This window comes from Ammospiza nelsoni, chromosome 3 (assembly GCF_027579445.1).
Source record: "Ammospiza nelsoni isolate bAmmNel1 chromosome 3, bAmmNel1.pri, whole genome shotgun sequence".
NCBI lineage: Eukaryota > Metazoa > Chordata > Aves > Passeriformes > Passerellidae > Ammospiza > Ammospiza nelsoni.
The window spans coordinates 73,201,756-73,221,459 of NC_080635.1; positions in this window are offsets into that span (position 1 = coordinate 73,201,756).

A 19,704-nucleotide genomic window follows, 5' to 3' on the forward strand; every position below is an offset into this window, starting at 1 on the left:
AGAAATTGCTTCACAAATTTAAAAAGCAATACTAATGTTAATAACAAAGAAATAAATGATATGGGTGTTCACCTTTACAATCACTCTTTAACTAGAGATGGACTATTGCTCAGTCAGGATTTCTGTGCACTAAGAATTCTGTGCTGTCCAAATTTTGCCTAGATATTTTGTTCCGCATTAACTTTTGGATTATTTTTCATTTGCTAGATTCCCACTTTCCTGGATTAAGATAAAACTGCATAGCAGGCATAAGAGATTTTCCTCACAGCTTGACTTGAATTACTGAGGACAAAAAAAGAGACAAAACAGAAAAACCTTCACTCTTAAATAAAAGAGCATTTCATATTTAACACCTTAGCATAAGTGCTATGTGTTCTAAAATGATAATGATGCATTACTATTTTGAAAAACAAATTATTTTGCCTGTTGTATGCTTAGGCGTACTTTATCAGGATCACTGCTGCAGGAATTGCTTGTAAATTCACAAAAGGCTTTCCTCTGGAGTTGTAAAAAAGTTATGGAACTCAGATGTCAAGGCTCAGGTGTGTATAATTGTATTATATGGAACATAAAGTTGTGAACCAGAATTACTGTGAGCTCAATAAAATAATGAACGAAACAGTGGGTATCTTTTACTTGGTCATGCTTCAGAACTGAAATTTGTTTTCATTCCTGAAATAATATTACTCTCACGGTTTTATTTCACTCTAACAAAAATGGTTTGGAATGATTTCTGCTACCTTAAGCAACTATATATTTCCAGTTGTAATTGTCTATTTTTTGGATGGGAAATTTAATATTGTTTTAGAAACAATGATTAATTTCTAAAGGAGAACAAATCTATTCCAAACATTCCCTTCAAACTTGAAATTTAATGTGGGTGTAGCTCCACTCAACTGAAGCTCTGTTGAAGTCAATGGAGCTGGCATAATTGCAACTAATTTAGAAATATTAGCATTTACACTGATGATGGTATACAAAGGACAAAATTACATTACATTGACTCATGGCATGGAGCCTGTGGCTCTACCGTGTCTGTACAGTAACTTCCTTGATTTCTCTTGTCTATCATCCATTTATTTAGACTATTTGAATAGTTTGAATAAATATGCTGATTGAAATATATGTTTTCCAGGTTAATTACTTTGGAGAAAAATTACACTGTAAAAAGAGACTCAAGACAAGACTTTTAAACACACCTAAAAGGCCTATCTATCTATCTATCTATCTATCTATATGTATAGGTGGGATTCCAGGAGAAGAAAATTTAGGAAATTAGGCAATTCTTAAGCAATAAAGAATCACATCTCATAATAACTTGAAAAATCTACAGTACAGACACGTGTGAAAGTCCTGTTATAGCAATGGTTATGACTTCCACATGTCTGAATAAATACATGTGTCTATATATCTACACACACCTATATAAATACACATAGATTTACAAACATATGTACACATAAGCTCATATGATGTGTATGTGTGTAGGGCTTAATTATTTAAAGTGTGGTTGATAATGACACAATTAAGAAAATCCTTAAGTCAGCACAACCTTCAAGAACAAGCAGGAACTTGGTTTTAAAATTTCGTATTCAGATTTCTGGAACAATTATCACCTCACCTGGGTATTCTAACAAGTTAATCAGTAGCTGAATTGAAATACTCATCAACACACTATGTAATTTCATTGAGAGTATCTGCTAACTCAGATCAACTCAATTAATCTCTAGTGGAATGAAACAAAGAAGCAGATGGTAACGTGTTTTAGTCACACCAACTTTTTATTCTGCATACATTTAAAGTACACTATTCCTAGGCATTACTCCTAAGGCATTGAGAAATTGCCTTACTTTTAATCTAAGGTTTCAAATAGACCAATAAGACACACTCATATTCCATTTTGTCAGTAATGATTACAGTTTTCTCAAATAAAACATTTCCCTTAGGCTCAGTTCTGCATGATACTTATCCTGACACACCCAATGATTTCCTGGGAACAAGTTCAGGATCTGCCACCACCACCACCTTGGCACAGAGGTCATGTCCCACCCAGTGAGCTGCACTGATATTTGCTTAAATGCACTAAGCACTGCTTCACGTGCTAATAGACGGTGATCAGTAACGATGCATTTGATATCACCTTTTCCATAGTGCTTCAAAGGTTTGGCATCCTAAACTGCTTTGTCTTCATCTTTATGCAAAAAATATAAAGGTAAATCTTTTCCTTTGGTCTGGTCAAGACATTTAAAAGGTGGCTAAAATATGAGTGCCAAGTTTGTTTGTAATGTTATTTATAGCCTCAAGCTTCACCAGGGGAAATTCAGGTTGGACAAGATGAGGAATTTCTTCATGGATAGGGATCTTAAACACTGGAATGAATTGCCAAGGAAGATGATTGGGTCACCATCTCTAGAGGTGTTCAAGAAATGACTGGAGGTGGCAGCTAGTGCCATGGTCTGGCTGATGAAGCAGTATCAGTCCATGATTGGACTCGATGACCTTGGAAGTCTTTTCCAACCTGGATATTTCTGTGATTATTTATAAATTTTCCATTTAATGACGCAGAAGGTTAAAATACACAGAAATAGGCCAGGAGGCAGGGTTGAAACCTTTTATTTCCTATTCCTACCCACTTTCCATAAGTTAAGGACCTCACTCATGGTCCAGCTCTTGTCAGCTTGATTGCTTGCTCCAGCACTGCAGCAGCCATGTCAGGAGACCTGGGCTGTGACCCATGTCACAGGAAAGTCTGTGGCCTTGAGAGTCTGTTTTAAATATGGTCACATTAAGGAATTAATGAAATCTGGGCTTCCACCTTCATGATTTATGTTCTGCCTCAGAGTGTATTTACAAAAACATACAAAAACAAGTAGACGACAGCTGGACAAAGCCCTCCTCTAACTGGAAAAAAAATGTATTTTGGAAAAAATTACTGTAACTTTATCCTTTGAGATAAATTTCTGTGTATAGTGAGTTTGATTTCAAAATGTCTGGCAAGCAGTTTGTATCTATCATGTGAGATAAACAGTTTAAAAATATATCTCTGAATCCTGTCTGCTGTAAAGTCTTGAGTAGTTTTGTCCTGGACAAGCCAAGAAACAAAATCCATGTGTATAAAGAAACAAGGAATATAATTCAAATAGTAGATGCTCTGCAAATTAAACCATCTTCAAAGTGAGGTGGCAGCTTAGGATGGGTTATTTATGTTAAAATGTTGGCTCCATAGTTCATTTATTTATGTAGACCTTTATAGGCCTTTTGATCTTACTGGCATCCTTACTATGCTTTAGCCACCTGTGGAGATTCACAAAACTGAATAATATTTTGAGTTCTAGAAAGGAGAAGAGCAGTGAAGGTTTAGTCATGCAATGAAGACGTGACTTATAGTAAATCACCAGCACAGGAAGGAAACAGAGCCCTTCTGTCAGCCAGGCTCTGCATTTAGAGTTTTGGACAGTGGGGCAGTGGCAGTGAGGGAGAGGTTTATTTTTTAGTGTGAGAGGATGCCTAGCAGAAAAAAAAAAACAAAAACCAGAAGAGCCATGGCTTTCCACCTTCAAACAAGTTTTGAACATCCTGCCTCGCTGTTTTACTTTTTGTGCATTGTTTTTTACCTGGTTTCCATGGTTCCCGTGTTGATTTAGCTGCAATTGCTTCTGTTTTAAATTTATATGTCTCTTGTTCTGTATCCATATTTTGTCTAATGCTCTAACTTTACTAGTCCTCTTTTTCTCTTTTTTGTCTATCCTTTTCCCTGATAGCCCATCCTTTCTTCTATCAGTATTTTATGCACTCTTTGCTTGTCTGCCATTTTCTTTTCCTTTCTTCTGCTTTGCATTTCCCTCTATTCATTTTTTTTCTTGTCAGTTGGCTTATGAAGAAATATATTATGGGAAATAGTTACATACAGGATATTTCTCTGAAAACATAACTAGATTTACAGTAACAGAAGTCAACACATCGACCTGCAATATCAAATTGTGGATGAATTTAATTTAATGCAAACTAAACTAATGCTTTTATAGGGTACCATATGTGTGCCAGATCCTTTAAAAACATGAAAGACAAAGTATCTGCACTAAAAATATTACAACTGAGCATTCTCAGTTTTATAGAATCTATTTCAGTTTGTGCTAGATAACATATTTTACAAGTATAGATAAAGTTGGTGAACAGATCAGAGCAGTCTCATAAACTTTTTAATCAAGGACTTGAAGGAGAAAAGAGATTGGTTGATCTAGGTCATGATTTTGAAATATCAACTCCATGTAATAATACTGGCACATCTATATAGTGTGCAGCCTGGATTCTACTATTTCATGTTCCTGTGCTTGAATAATATATATGCACTTAATGCATACAGTTATATTATATACATAGACATATAGTATTTATTCAAAACTTTTGTCCAAAGAACTATCCACAGAGAATGATCTTCTCATCAAACTTGCTGTTACTGGTTCTTCTTTCATGGTGATTCACATCCCATCTTTATGCCAAATAGAACTTACTTTGTCTTCATAGACTCACATAATGCTACAAAATAACATTATACCTACTGTGCCTTTAAAACACAGTCTATTTTAAAAATATTTCTAGATATTTTAAATTTTTTTTTATTCTGACTCAATGCTAGAAAACTATCTTTTGAGTTTTATTGTGAAGGCAAGAAAGGAAGATATTTTTAATAGTTAATAGCCTGAACATTGGAACAATCTTCTAAAATGGAAAAGGTAAATCTTCTTGTCTTCTTTGTCTTATGCGAATTTCTGCCTTCCAAAGACTTGGCTAGGAAAAATAAAAATTCTTTATTTTATTTTAAACATTAACAGACATTTATTGCTTTTTCTGAAAACAAAATGAGTTCCAATTAGAAAGTTGTAATGAATTGAAAATCCATAATGTTTCCAGAGATTATTGCTATTTTGGGAGCTCAAACTCATAAACCTTGTTGTCTGCTCACATATTCTGCCAGGGTTATTAACATTGTAGGTCTTAAGAGTTTTCTTCAAATGGAAAAATTTGATATTTCAACTATTTCCTTTTTCAAATAAATAAGAAAAAAATGAAATACTGAAGCACATCACATCACAAAAAGCTGAAAATGTGGAAATTAAAAAGAAAAAGAACATGTCTATATAAACAAACTAATTTAATGCATAATTTTTTTGCATCAATATTCACTTTTTTTTGAAAAATGGACTTGAAAAAATATTTTCCTTTTTTCTATCTCTTAATTATAAAATTTATTTTTAATCAATAATTTTATTAGTTTATGAGAGCTCCCAAATGCAGGAAAATAAAAAAGTAATTATTGTGGAAGATTCCTACCTATATTTCTGTTTCTTTGCCCAGCATGGTTTCCTTAAATTTTCTCCCTCTTGTTGGATTCATTCATGTCACCCATTCTCTGTGCCATGTCATTAGTTTGCTCTGCACTTGAAATTGTCAGTCCATGGATGAAGACCCAAAGGGCACAAATTTGTATCAGTGTAGACACTGACACTCCTTTTCCTGCTTCATAGAGTGAAAGAGGTTAATGGAAAAATGTGTTGTGAGTTACCCTTTATTGACAGAGACAATAAAAAATAAAATTTTGATGGAGAAACCAATGATGGCTGTGTTTAAAATTAATGAAAAAGAACTGTGACAGTCAAGATCAGCCTGTTCATAAAACCAGAATCTTATTCAGCTTAAAAAGAATTCTTTGTTTCATGGACAGAGAAAACTCAGATGAGCTGTCTCCTGCACAGGTGAAGTTTTTCTTTTGTCAATTAGATTGCTCTTGAAAATCTGCCATTTCATGTCTATTAAAGTACTTTTCCTTTAATTAGCCTAAGTGACCTGAGATTGGCTGGTTCAATTAGATATATACCATATTTTTATGCCATAATTCAATTTACATTAAAAAGAAAAAAGTTTAATCAAAATCTTTGGAAGTATTAGGACACAAAATCACAGAGTAACTCAAATCTTTCTGGAATGGAGCAGTATCAGAGTTCAGTGACAAAATATCAATATTCTATATTTATTCAGTTGAATTGTAGGAATTTTCACATTGAATCAGACTGGATAAAAATCTATTAATTTTATTATCTTGTTTTTAATATTGGTCAGGCCCAAATGTTTCAAAAAAACATAAAAATCCCTCTGCTTAAAAACTTGGACTAAACAAAGGTGGTATAAAGTTTCCCTAAAGAAAGGGAGTCTTTTAAACCCTATCATTTAGAAATTGGCTTAACCACTAAGTAACAATGCTTCCATTTCCTCTGGAAGTTTTATTCAGTATATATGAACAACTGTAGAGCAAATCATAGAAGAAAATATAGTTATTTTACATTCGTTATATTTATTATACAAATAGCCTTTTTTTGCTGCCTGAAGAATACAATTTTCTTATTTTTGATGCTGACAGCAGATTTTAGTACAAATCCTTGTGTCTAGGACTAGCAATGTCAGCGTCTGTTGGGTATCTTTGACAACTAAAGGCTGGATTCAGACCATTATCAAATCAAACATCTCTCCAGGTGAACATAAACCACTTCTGATTTTTGCTCAGTGATTGTATAACTATCCTGTTTATTTGGACCAGTGACTAAGATTTGTTAGCCCATGGGGGATTGCTCTTGAATAGCTGCTGAGAAAAACCAATCAAAGTACTTTGATTAAATTCTGTCTCATTCTGGAACCTTCCTGTGCAGCTTCGTATCATTCTTGTGATGAAGAACAAGTGCTGTTTTGTAGGGGAGGGAGAAATAATGCTGCCATCCCCTTAAAGAAATATTTTCCCCATGTGTAACAACTGTGGAATGATATACAGCTTTTTAATAGACTTTTAAAAGCTATCTGGAGACTTAGTAAAAGGCTTCCATGCCCAGTAGATAACAAAATGTTATAGTAATTTTAGTGCCAGACCTTAATTAAAAAGAAAACCATAAAATGTATAAATGGGTACTATAGAGAATGATGCAGCTTTGTGGAACCATTTAAGTCTCTTCATCACAAAGATTGCAGAAATTAATAAGAGGACATAATTTGTGCAATAGTGTACTGGACACAAGGTAGTCAATATATTTTTACTCTTTGAACAAGCAGTTGTTGCTTGGAGTGCACAGTTTCATCTCCCAGGTAACTCTTCCATAAGAGATAGTCCCCAACAAGCAAACCTGTTATTAAGGCTGTGTCTGCAAATGAATTGTCTATAAACAAACTCAGCATCTGGCAGACATTCCAAGGTGAAAGCCAAACAGATGGCTAATTTAATATAATCTAAGTGACTTTGGATCAGATAAAGCAATTGAATTAACAGCACTTTAAATGAACGTATACCACACATTCTCACTATGCCATTATAATGGGCACCATTTTATATCTTGAAAATCATTGCTAATTGAAGTTTCATATGGTGAATGCTTATATCTGTAAGACGTACTGCTAAACAGCCTGAAAAAAGTAATTGCCATTTTAAATAAAGGCCATCAGTATCATAACCTTTATTATAACTCAAATACAATTATTTTCTTCAGAACTCTTCCATACAATTTTTGAATCAAGATATGTAGACTGAATACCATATGAACTCGTAGGTGCATGTGAAGCAGGAATAATTTGTTATGTCTATGTATAGTACATACATACCTGAGCTCTGCATATATATGTATGCATATATATATATATACACAAACATGTACATATAAAACATATAATGCTGTAAATTTGGAAGTTTTAAAGTATTTATTTGTTAAATACAATACCCCTCAAACAACAAAACAAAACAACTTCTGAATTATAAGTGGGGTTTAATTATTATTAGCAGTTGTTTTTTGTGACATGTTCTGAAGTGATATCCTCTTTGATCTATAGCAAAGAAAACAAGAAAAATATTTTCTCTTGGTTACTTTGCATACCTAAACTGCTTTGAGAGGGTGAAACACTTACTGAATACTGAGCTGTACTGTTTGTACACAGCCAAAGTCAAATGCTTAAAATTCCTATTTATTTGTTTTTATATATACATGCAAGTTAGTTCTCTGTGCCTTTTCTGATCCCTCTTCCAACAAAATTTTGTTACATTTGTGCAAAATAGGTAAAAAGGATACGCAAAGGAGTTTGTCCTGTACAAAAGATAGGATGTTTGAGGAAGTAGATCTTCAGCTTCTTTCCATTTCTTTCTCACTTGCACAGAACTCCTAAATCCCTGCCAAGTCCACAATTACATTAAGCTCCAGAGTTAGACACATGATCTATTGGAGATGGATTAAATACTGGCCTGCTGTGCTGCATGATGTAAGGAAGAGCTCCTTCCTGGTACTCAGGAACTCTGAGAGAACGACCTCGGTCCCTGGGCAAAGGGCCATCCAGCAGTGTCTGCCAACCAATGGGAAGTTAAAATAAAGAGAAAATTCACAAACACAGTTATAAAACTCTGGTGCTGCAATTGCAAAGGACAGATTTGATTACCCAGTTAATCTTTCATTTTTCTTGTTTTGTTTTCCTATACACTGAGACATCAAAAAAGAAACTTTTCTGGCATTCTGGCACAGGTTATGCCTTGCTGCTATTTACATTCTTGCAAAAAAATCTGAAAACTCATGAACTTTTCCAAATGTCTAACTTTCTCTTTTTCTTATTTTTTTTTTCATACATGGCTTAACATCATTGTAAGAAGCATGGAGTTAGAAGTAGAGGAGTTGAAGGCAGGTGGAATTTTAATAATCAGTGAAGGAAGTCAAATAGTTTTGGCTCTTCTCTGTTACAGTCTCTATTGTGTACCTCTCATCTGATATTATTGAATACACTTTGGATTTTTCTAAGTATTGTATTACATCTCTATCTTATGGTAGGCAAATTTCCCATCAAATTATACTATAATAATTATAGACACTAAATACATGCATATTGGGCATATAATGGATATATAAATACAAGTGCTTCTATATTTTGAGATATAAACAAATACATGAATAAGCGCCTGGGTCTGCTGCTAATCCATACCATATAATGTTATTTCCTCTTCAACAAGATAAACTCTTGTCAAAATCTGAGATTCTAAAGCTGCCTGTGGAAGAATATCAGTCTCTAGGTATGAATCTAGTCAGAAAAAACAGCACAGATAAAAGAAAAAAAATAGAAAAAAAAAAAGCCATTTTCCTCACTCTAGACATGCCCAAAGCAGGAAATTTAGATATGATAATATATCAAGATTTCCAACCATGTTTTAGTGGAACATAAGACATTATCTTGACCCAGCCATTAAAAATACAATTCATAATTCTATTACTATGAGAAAAATATTCTATTTAATCTACAGCAAATTGAACTACAGGTTAGGATTTTCCTTTTCTTTTTCTTTCAGTAAAGGTAATTGTTGCGGTCTAAATCTTATTATGAGCAAAAGTGAACACAAATTTTACACAAAGCAAAGAATTTCCTGTAGATTAGTAGTCTACTAAAGCCACAACAAATAGTTTTTATTAGTCCAGCTGTGATGATAGGAGCACTGCTAGGAAAATTGAAATTGTTACAGAAAAGCCTCACGATTAATACACACATATGTGTGTCTCTATATGCATATATGTATATATGTTTAAATGTATATATATAAAGTATATACAAAGTATATATATATATATATAAAGAATATATATATTTAAAAATGTGTGTACATATATATATATGTGTGTGTGTGTGTGTGTGTGTGTGTGTGTGTGAGACCTTCCCATATATGTGAGTGCCCTTTTCTCTGGTGCTCTTTGACTCTCCCTCCACCCTGTAGTTAATGAAACAAGAGTTTGTGTGGGCTTCAGGAGCAAAGGAATAAAAACTGGCTCATGGGGAACTGGCTGGATCTTCATTGGGCAGAATATGATGGTTGTGGTGGTTTCTACCTCTTCAGTCTGGGGTTCCCTTAGCATTTTTTAATAAATTTTCTGACAGTTACTTGCTTGCTTTCACCCTATTTCCCATTTCCATGTGTCCTCTTTCTTACCCTTAAATTTGGGTTTGCTTGACTCACCAGGTGATGTTTTTTCTATGTGAAAAATGCTCTGGGATTTCTGATGTCTTCTGACAGCCCTTATCTTCTGTAATATATTTTAATCCCACAATCAAAGACAGTTCACTTAACCCATAATAGCTGCTTGGTTTTACTCTCTATTAATTAGCAATAGATGTTATACCACACAATGGTACAGAGATAAATTCAAACTAAAAGAAATTTGGCCATAGTCACCTTATAACTGAAAAACTGCAATCTCAGCTAAAATAAGTTAAATTCACCTCAAGCCAGTACACAGCCAGACAAGTCTGAAGTCCCTGTTCTCTCAAAGCTTGTCACCTATTACTAGAAACGTTATAATTTAAAAGTCATATTTGTTGAGCTGTGCAGTCTTTGGTCTTCTCTATACATGTAAATCACTGCAGTTAATAGGATGGTTTAATGAAATTAGTTGTAGAAGAAATATGTGCATTGGTTGAGCTACCTCTGTAGTAAAAATTGCTTTATAAAGGAGTTGAAAGTTTATTAATAGATATCTGTCCATTAAAACTTTATAATTGTATATATTTATTAATATTATGGCTTGATTACTACCCAGTCATCTTAAATGCAGTTTATCCATATTACACAGGTTAGGAGTATACAAATTTGGAGAATATGAAACTGTACTACACACCACAGAATTTTCCAACACATGGAAGGAGCAAGATAAATGTTAAATTATTAAAGAATAACTTTTATAATTATTTATCTTAATATATTCCCAACACATAAGCCCATATTTCTGTATATGGGCAGTATGGAAAAATGGAGGAATTTATCTAATCTAACAAGAACATTTTTGAAGTCAATTTTTCATTTTAAAACAGATGTTTCCTACTCTACTGAATGAAAAGAAAGATACAATTTTCAGGAGACAATTAGCTGAGCACTAAGGTGGGTGTTAAAGGCAGATGAGATAAACAACCACCTAATGGTTTCTGTTTCTGTGTGGCAATAGCCATCCATAAACAGGATTTATTCACCATCTCTTGACTGCACTGGAAAATAATCCTTAAACTAACATAATTGTAGGTAAGGTGACAAAATATGTTTTGCTGTTTCCCATAGCCATGCAGGAACTGAACTCTGTGAAATATTTTCCACAGTGCTGATTTAGGAAAGAGGGCGCTTTAGGTTAGCTGGTAAATACAACCTTTTGGAAGCTTTACCTGCATCTTTGCGGGTAAACTTTATGAAACCACCCCAACTGACTCAGAATGACCCACAAGATTGGATCTAATATTTATGCCAGAAGTTATAATTTGTGTTTGACTGCTGTAGGTCAAACTAAGAATTTTACATATGGATATTTAGGCTCCATACTTTTTTTTTTCACCACCTTTTCACCTCTTTTCCTCATGCCTAAAATTTGTAATGATAAGTCTAGTTATTGGTTGTTTTTAAGAACTGTATAGGAATTAAAGATTGATCTTAAAAAGAATATTCCAGGGGGAAGGAAGAGAAAGGTTCATAAATCTTGTACTAATTTCATCACACATGTGATCTCTCTTCCTTTTATCCAACAATGGGACCTCTAAGTGGAAAGAGATAATGTATTAACAAATATTTTATTTTAAACAAGTGTAAGTTGGGTGGTCTGAAAAAGTTTTCAAAATTGTGGTTGAATTTGGAAGAAAGTTCCCAAGGGGAAAAAAATCCCAAAGAAACAAAAAACCAACAATACACTGAAGTTTTTATTCATCACATATGATATTTCAATAAAGCTGAAGGGCTCTTATTATCCCATTTTTCTGGCTGGGTGAAATTTGCCAGCTGACACTTATCTGCACTTCCTTCATCTTCATCTGCAGTCCTCTGTTAAAGGCACTGAGCACAACTGCCAGGAACTCTTCCCCTGAGCACATGGATTGCTTCCTCTGCAATCTGCCAGTGCTACCCTTGGATCTGAAACACTTCACTTTGTATTCACTTAGCTCCAGTGAATTTTGTTAAGAAAATAAGTTTTAAGTGACCTTTTCTTCTTCTTTAGGAGGTAGACTGAAATAAAATGGGAGCTGTTAAATCAGCTCCCATTTAGCTTGTAAGCTCTGCCAAGCTTTGTCTAAAGCACAGAAGGAAGGAGAGGCAAAGAGGAGCATTTTTTTCCCTGCTGGGTTGATTTTCTCAAGGTCTAAACACTTCAGTTTAAAAGCAATAAAAATTCAATTATATGTTCAAAATTATAGAATTTTTTTCCAGTAGCTCCTTCTGTGATTAATTACTATAATGGTGTAGAAATAGCTGTTATTGCAGAACCATCTTATGTTCCAAAGCTTATAGATTCCTGCTCACTGTGAGAATGAACTCACAAAAATACGATTTTCTAAAAAGTGAGGAAGGAGGGAAAATCAAGGTGGTTATTTTTATCTGCTACAGGGAGGTGCGATTATGTGAGTCGACTCATTGCTACCTGAAGGGAGTCAGATCAAAATTAAGACTTTCTACTAAAGCACACAATTAAAGTTCATTGCAAGTGTTGTAGGCAAGCTGGCTTTTGCTGAACAAAGTATGTGCTACAAACAGATGCACCACTGGAAACAGAGACACAAAATTTCTTCCCTAGGATGATTCTGCTTTATTAAATCTGACAACTTCCACTTGAGCTCAGTGTCCTGATCTTAAAAAGTTTCTGTTTTGCTTTCAGCAATTGCCACATAACGTGCCAGTTGGAGGAAAATTGGCCGGTAATTTTACTCACTGTCCAAGAACAATAAAAAAGCATTTCTTAAAAATGCCACACTATACTTGATGCTGGCAAATAAAAAAAAACCCCAAAAACCTTTTCATTGCTTTCTACTTTTGTGGAGAGAATAGTATTAAAAACTGGGTTACAAATCTCTTTTATCAGTAGAAGTAAATAAAGCTTTTGAAAATCTCCCACAGTGGGAGAAAATACTCAGGTTCAAATTTTCCCAAACAATATGTTGGCTCTGAAGTCTTAAAAGGATGTAAGTCATATAGTAAGCAAATAAGATATAGTAAGTCATATGAGTTAGCATGAAATGAAATTTACATTAAATATCTAGTTGTATTGTATAACATCAATCAGAAACATAATCCATAATAAAACATAGAGTATGTCTTTGCTTTCATGGCATGAGTAACTTTACATGTCCTTTACCTAAAGTAAAGTTATATCTGTACTCTCAATTCACACACAAACACCTACTACTGCTGCCCGCATAAGAACAGAAAAATCACCATTCCCTCATTGTTAATGCTGTTAATGGCATTCATACAGAAAAGGAAGACTAGGAAACCTAAAAGTGGGTATGGAAAGAAATGCATATCCAAATTTGTTATTTTTAAGTTCATGAGATTTATTTAAAGGACTAAGTAGTAGACACACCTACTTCATCCATAGGTTTGGGTGAGGATGCAAAACAAACTTTGACGAACATATAGTAGTGGAAAAAGTTAATAAATAATTATTTGGTTTACTATAGCACCCGGAGACCTATTGTGCATGACACTGCACAAATGCATGATGAAACTCAGTCCCTGTCTGGAAGGTGTATAATCCAAAGAGACAGGAGAGGTGATTCGACTTTCAGGAACAAAAAGAAATTATTCAGAATTGGGACTGTAAACCCAAAGACCTATCCATTTCAACACATTATATTTCCAGTGAATTTTCAGTGTCTTCTACATCTATTCAGGTGTCACATATATAACAAGGGAGCAAGCAGTCCTCATAACATTGTAGCTAAACTCCTTTCCCCACCCAAAACTACAAAAATAATATGATATTTAATTATTCCTTCCAAGCTAAGAATGATTAGCATCTCAGCTTCCTCCAAAATACAAGTCCTTCCACACAAGAGGCCCATTGAATATTTTAAGGAAGCATAACCAACTCATAGTATTTCAGTTTCATATTGATTGCTGGAATTAAAAATAACACCTCATAGTTAGGTCTTCAATTGTGTACTGATTTGACATGCCTGTTAAGTTTCTAATTACAAGAAAAAACTGCTCCTCTCTTCCTTTCACTGTTTTTGGGCTAGGATTTATTCCATTCCCACTCATCACTGAGGGCAGTGAACAGTTCATGTGGGTTGACCCTGCTTTTCATTCAGAACCTGCTGTCCCACAGTCAGAAATGTTTTTCCTCTGGACACATCTTCAAGCCTGTTTTGACGTTTCATGAGGGTCCTCCTCTTCTGGGGGCCTGTCTGGCCAAGATCAACACAATGAGTGAAAAAAACATGGAAAGAGGTAGAGGAAATTCGGATTTCAATGAACTGAGTGACTCTGGGTTTTTGTTATATTTTTTTGTTATCCATTTGGGAAAAGTGGGGCACTGCCCCTTCCTTATCCTCCCTAAGAGTTCATATAGTAAGGTAAGATAATCTGGAACTTATTTTGCCTCTGAGTTGACACAGTAAGACTTTTAATTGCAAATGAGTCTCAAATAGCCAGCAAATTATCGTTTTTCAATTATTACTTTATCACATTTGCACGAGAGTGCAAATGAGTGTTTTCTATGAAAATTGTATCTGAATTACACCATCTCTTTTTCTATTGAGCTATGGAGGCCATTTCTAGATAGTAAGTAGGGAGGAATTTCTAGACTGGAGTAGGGAGAAGTTGGCAAAGGAAACACCTGAGTAAGGCATAAAGACAAACCAAACCAAGTAGTGAATCATAATAAAACCCCCATTTTTCTGTCTTTTTGGCCTTTGTGTTTTATTCTGTGCTTCATTGACCCCTTATTGCTGATAAATGCGATTCCTCAGGTCTGGTGTCGCTGATTTTTTTTTTAAAGCATAACTGTCCTAGTTTAAAGACGTTATCAGCTCTTAGCTATCACAATACTGAGCAGTTACTCTGATATATTATATTTCAGGGGAAATCTTTCTTACCTATTTATGTTTATTCTTTTCATGACATTAAAACCACATTTTATTTACATATCCCACCTCAATGCTGCAAAAATTTGTCACTTTCCTCACCCTTTTATTTTGTCTTCAGTTTCTCTCTGCCAGCTGCCGAACATTCCTATAATCAAGAGCCCCTATAAGAGTATAAACCTGAAAACATTAAATTTTAGCTCCCTGTGAGTAAAAAAATTTGATTCTGATTGATTGCAAGTTCAGGACAAGACAGGTAAAATTCCAGAGAGAGGTCTTGAGCTCCTGTATCGACTCTGACTTTAGTAGACTATGTGCAATCTTTGACAGATCAAACAAACTGCAGTACCTCAGGTGTACTGGCTGTTTTTCTTAACTTAGGTCTGTCCTCTAGGTCTGAGGACAACTTTTGAACATTCTTCTTTCTTAAAGTTTAATAGCAATATCAGTGAGGTTGGAGGAGTAGCTAAAAATGCTTTTGATAAGAAGAAAATAGAGCAGAATAGAAAAGGAAGAGACTCTTTAATGGGATTTGGTGATCTCAAAATTTAGTTTCATTTATTTTTTTGGAAGCTTAGAAATAAAGTTAGTATTTTGACAAACGCTTAGGGAATGCATTGTCTATCAAAAAATAAATTCTAGAATTTGAAATAATGATGGAAAGGGATCCTTATTAAAACAAAATAAAATACAAAGCATGATCACTTCAGAAAAATTAATTGTATATAAATCTTTTTTATCCTCGAATTTTTTTTTTCTCTTGCTTTCATTCAAAACAAATGTCAAAATAAGTGAGTACATTTCTTCTCAGCATACTTGGCAGAGGATGGGGAAGGCACCTTCATAAACATTTCCTATTTTAATTTTGGCCTACACTCAATATTACTACTACTACTTCTAGTAATTCTGCTTCTACTTCTACTACTGCTACTACTACTATTAATTGCACATATTTTGTCTAACCTTTTCTTCATATGTAGTGTGAACTTTTAATATGTGTAATAATTCTTGAAAGTTATTGTGACTTTTGCAGAGCATACTAAAAATCAGTTTTGAAAAGCAGACAAAAGTAAGAGCTTGAGGCATACAGACCAGTCTACTTCAGTTTAGCCCTAGGATAACACAAAGAAAATATAAAATCCAACTGTGAGTGCGCGAGGGCGTCAGTGGCCCTAGATCCGGCTAGCAGTGAAGGGGAGAGATGGCCGACACCCTCCACGCATAGGAGTGCCAGCCCCCCTTGGCGTCCTGGCCTCGGGCTGGGCTGGATGACGGAGCTGGATATAGCGCAGGAGAGACGAGGAGAAGAGGCGACCACTTGCTGGGGTTAACAGTTGGTTTATTGATGGTCCACGGGAACCAACAGAGGGAGGGAAAACCAGCAGCAAATGGCACTGAATAAGGGGATACACGGTATTTTAAAGCAGGGGGGTGGAGAAGGGAGGGAAGCCCAGCTATCCAATAAGAAATCATTAGGGGAAGTACTGAACATAACTGACATACAGAAATAACCAGTGAATGCAAACAATAGGAGGGGCCCCGGGACCACAGCCAACCACAGCCCCCAGCTAACCGAAGGTTCCAGAAGCTTGGGAGGAGTGGGGGGTGATTGACTGGGCCCAGGGAGGAGGAAAAACTTACTTATAAGGAGAGACAGGGGAGGGGAAGTTACATAACTTAGAGGATTGGCAACTGAGGGAGAAGGGGTAACCATGGTAACATAACTGTAACAAACTCCAGGGCGGGAAAACTGGAGAGGAGGGAACCATTTACAAAGAATAATAGGGGGAATATACATGACATGGGGGAACAAACCAAGAAACTTAAAAACACACTACAACATCTCCCCATTTCTTAACAAATAAAGAAAGAAAACAGGAATGTCCATAAAAACTCAAAATTCGGGGACCCGCGACTGGTCTGGCCCGTCCTCGCCTCCTTCGAGCTGGATGTCGCCTGCCCATAGATGTTCGTGGGGCGGCGCGATGGACCCCTCTTCTTCTGCAGCATCTTTGGCCTCCGAAGAGAGGTCGTCCAGCTCGAAGTGCTCTTCCAAAGGAATTGCAGCGTGGTTCACAGCGGGCAAGGAGGCCTTTGTTAGCAGTCTTTTGACCAGTCCGCGGATCACCATAATCAGAACTGAAAAAATAATCAAACTCAAAACAACTTTACAAATAGTTTCTATAATCGAGCTGGCCCACCCGCTAAGGCCCCAACCCTTGAACACGTCCCCCAGCCAGTCAGCGGCAGGCAAGGGTTTGGGACCAGCGATGATGTGGTTGAGGCCATCGGGGAGATGCAACTGAAACGAAAGGAAATAGTGAAAGTATAACGAAATCATAAAAATGGTTCCTCTCCAAACAGCCAGTTCAAATAAAACATACGGGGAGAGATCTCAGGAGCTGGGGGGGAATAGGAGGAGATGTGATGGATGAGATCAAGCGGAGGAGGAGAGGCCGGAGGAGAGGGCTCCTCGGGAAGTTGGGGAAGAGCTGGAGAAAGGGAAGGAGCTGGATGGTGTTGCTTCCTCCGCCGCCGCCAACATGCTTGCCGGACCTGTGGCACTGTCTCCTGCTTGGTCCTCTGTTTCGGGACGAAGGGCCTAACCCACTTAGATGATATCCACCTGGGGCCTGAGGGAGTGGACACGCAGGCATATCCCCTCCCCCAGGTTACCAGGTCAAAGGGGCCCTCCGTCCGCCAGGTCTCCGGATCTTTTACAAGAACCGGGGGCCTGGCCTTAGGCTGCAGCTGCTGGTGACTGCCGAAATGCCGGACCACTGGAGGATTCTGGCTGTCGAAAGAGCAATTCAGAAAGTTGAGTGTGTACAACGCTCTCGACAGCCGGACGTGGGGGGTCTCCACCTTCATTGCCGGTTGTTGTCGGGACAGAATCTTCTTGAGGCTCTGGTGGGCCCTCTCCACCATGGCTTGGCCTGTTGGGGAATAGGGGATGCCGGTCTTATGGACTATTCCCCATTGCTGCAGGAAGCTCCGCAGCTCCTTGGATGTATACGCAGGGCCGTTGTCTGTTTTTAAGGCCCTAGGGATGCCCAAGACAGCGAATGCCTGAAGCAGATGCTTCTGGACATCCGCTGCCTTCTCTCCTGCGTGGGCAGAAGCATAGATAGCCCCGGAGAAGGTATCCACTGAGACGTGGACGTAACACAATCGGCCAAAAGATGGAATGTGTGTTACGTCCATCTGCCACACCTCACAGCTTGCCAGACCTCGGGGATTAGCCCCCGATGCCACGGTGGGCATCTGGTCATGCTGGCATTGGGGACATGTGGCCACAATCGCCTTGGCCTGATCCTGCGTCAGATTGAATTGCCGGACCAGACCAGGCGCATTCTGGTGGAATAGTTGGTGGCTGATCTTAGCCTGGCCGAACACATCTGGGAGAGGGGCCTGCGTAACGGCAGCCGCGGCCAAAGAATCGGCACGACGGTTGCCCTCCACAATAAACCCAGGCAGGTCTGTGTGTGATCTTACGTGCATGACATAGAAAGGGTGCTCGCGGTGGGAGACTAATTCGACGAGCCTATTAAGTAATTCAAACAATTTTTGGTTGGTGACCTCCTGAAGAACTGCAAATTCAGCTCTCGACACTACACCTGCGACATACGCAGAATCTGTAACCAAATTGAAAGGTTCAGGGAATCTCTGGAATGCCCTGACGACTGCGTCTAACTCAGCAATTTGTGGAGAGCCCTCCACAATAGCCACATCAGTCTCCCACTGCTGAGTCTGAGGATCCTTCCAAGTCATTACTGACTTGTGGGATGCTCCAGACGCGTCGGTAAAAACTGTCATAGCATCCAGCGGTTCTCTGCTCTGAACCTTCTTCAGCGACAATTTAAAGTCCGAATTGAACAATTTGTGGGCCGGCCGATCTACTGCGATGCGCCCAGTGTAGCTGTCGAGTGCAAACTGAAGGTATTCATTGGTTTGCAGCAGTTCTTCAAAGGTCTTTAATTTAAGTTGGCCCGATTCTAATTTGAGTGGGATATGTATGCACGCAAAATCACAACCTGCCAGCTCCCTGATCCTCGATCTAGCCTTGAGGATCAGTTCGGCTACCAACTCTTGTGGCCGTGTCATTCTTTTGGACCTCTGATGACTCAGGAAGACCCACTCTATGATTAAGAGCTTATCTCCTGAGCCCTGGTCCTTCAGGCTTTCGTCCCACTGGTGGATCATGCCGTGAAGGTGTGGCAACTTCCCCAGTATAATGAATTTGAATGGCAGGCCCGGATGGTAGCGATGGGCCTGCCTGGCCGAAATAACTTTTTGGATCTTCTCCAGAGCTACCTGTGCCTCTGGGGTGAGAGCCCTAGGGGAACTAAGCCCCTCTCCCCCTTTCAACAAATTGAAAAGGGGGGCTAGGTCCTCGGTCGAAATGCCTAGCCAGGGTCTCACCCAATTTAAGGACCCACACAGCTGATGGACATCTGCCAGGGTCTGGACCTTAGTCCGAATAGCCAATTTCTGCGGAACAATGGTCCGCTTTGTAATTTCCAGGCCCAGGTATTTCCAAGGTGGCATCCTCTGAATTTTGTCCTGCTGGAGCTCGAACCCTGCAGCAACCAACGCATTGGTTGTCAGGTCAAGCGCATGGGCAAGCAGACTGTGGTCGGGCGCACACACGAGGATGTCATCCATGTAATGATGAACAATGACAGCATCCCCGAGGGCTGTACGTACAGGTGACAACAGCGAAGCAACGTACCATTGGCAAATCACAGGGCTGTTCTTCATGCCCTGCGGAAGCACTCGCCAATGGTAGCGCTTGGCTGGGGACTCACGGTT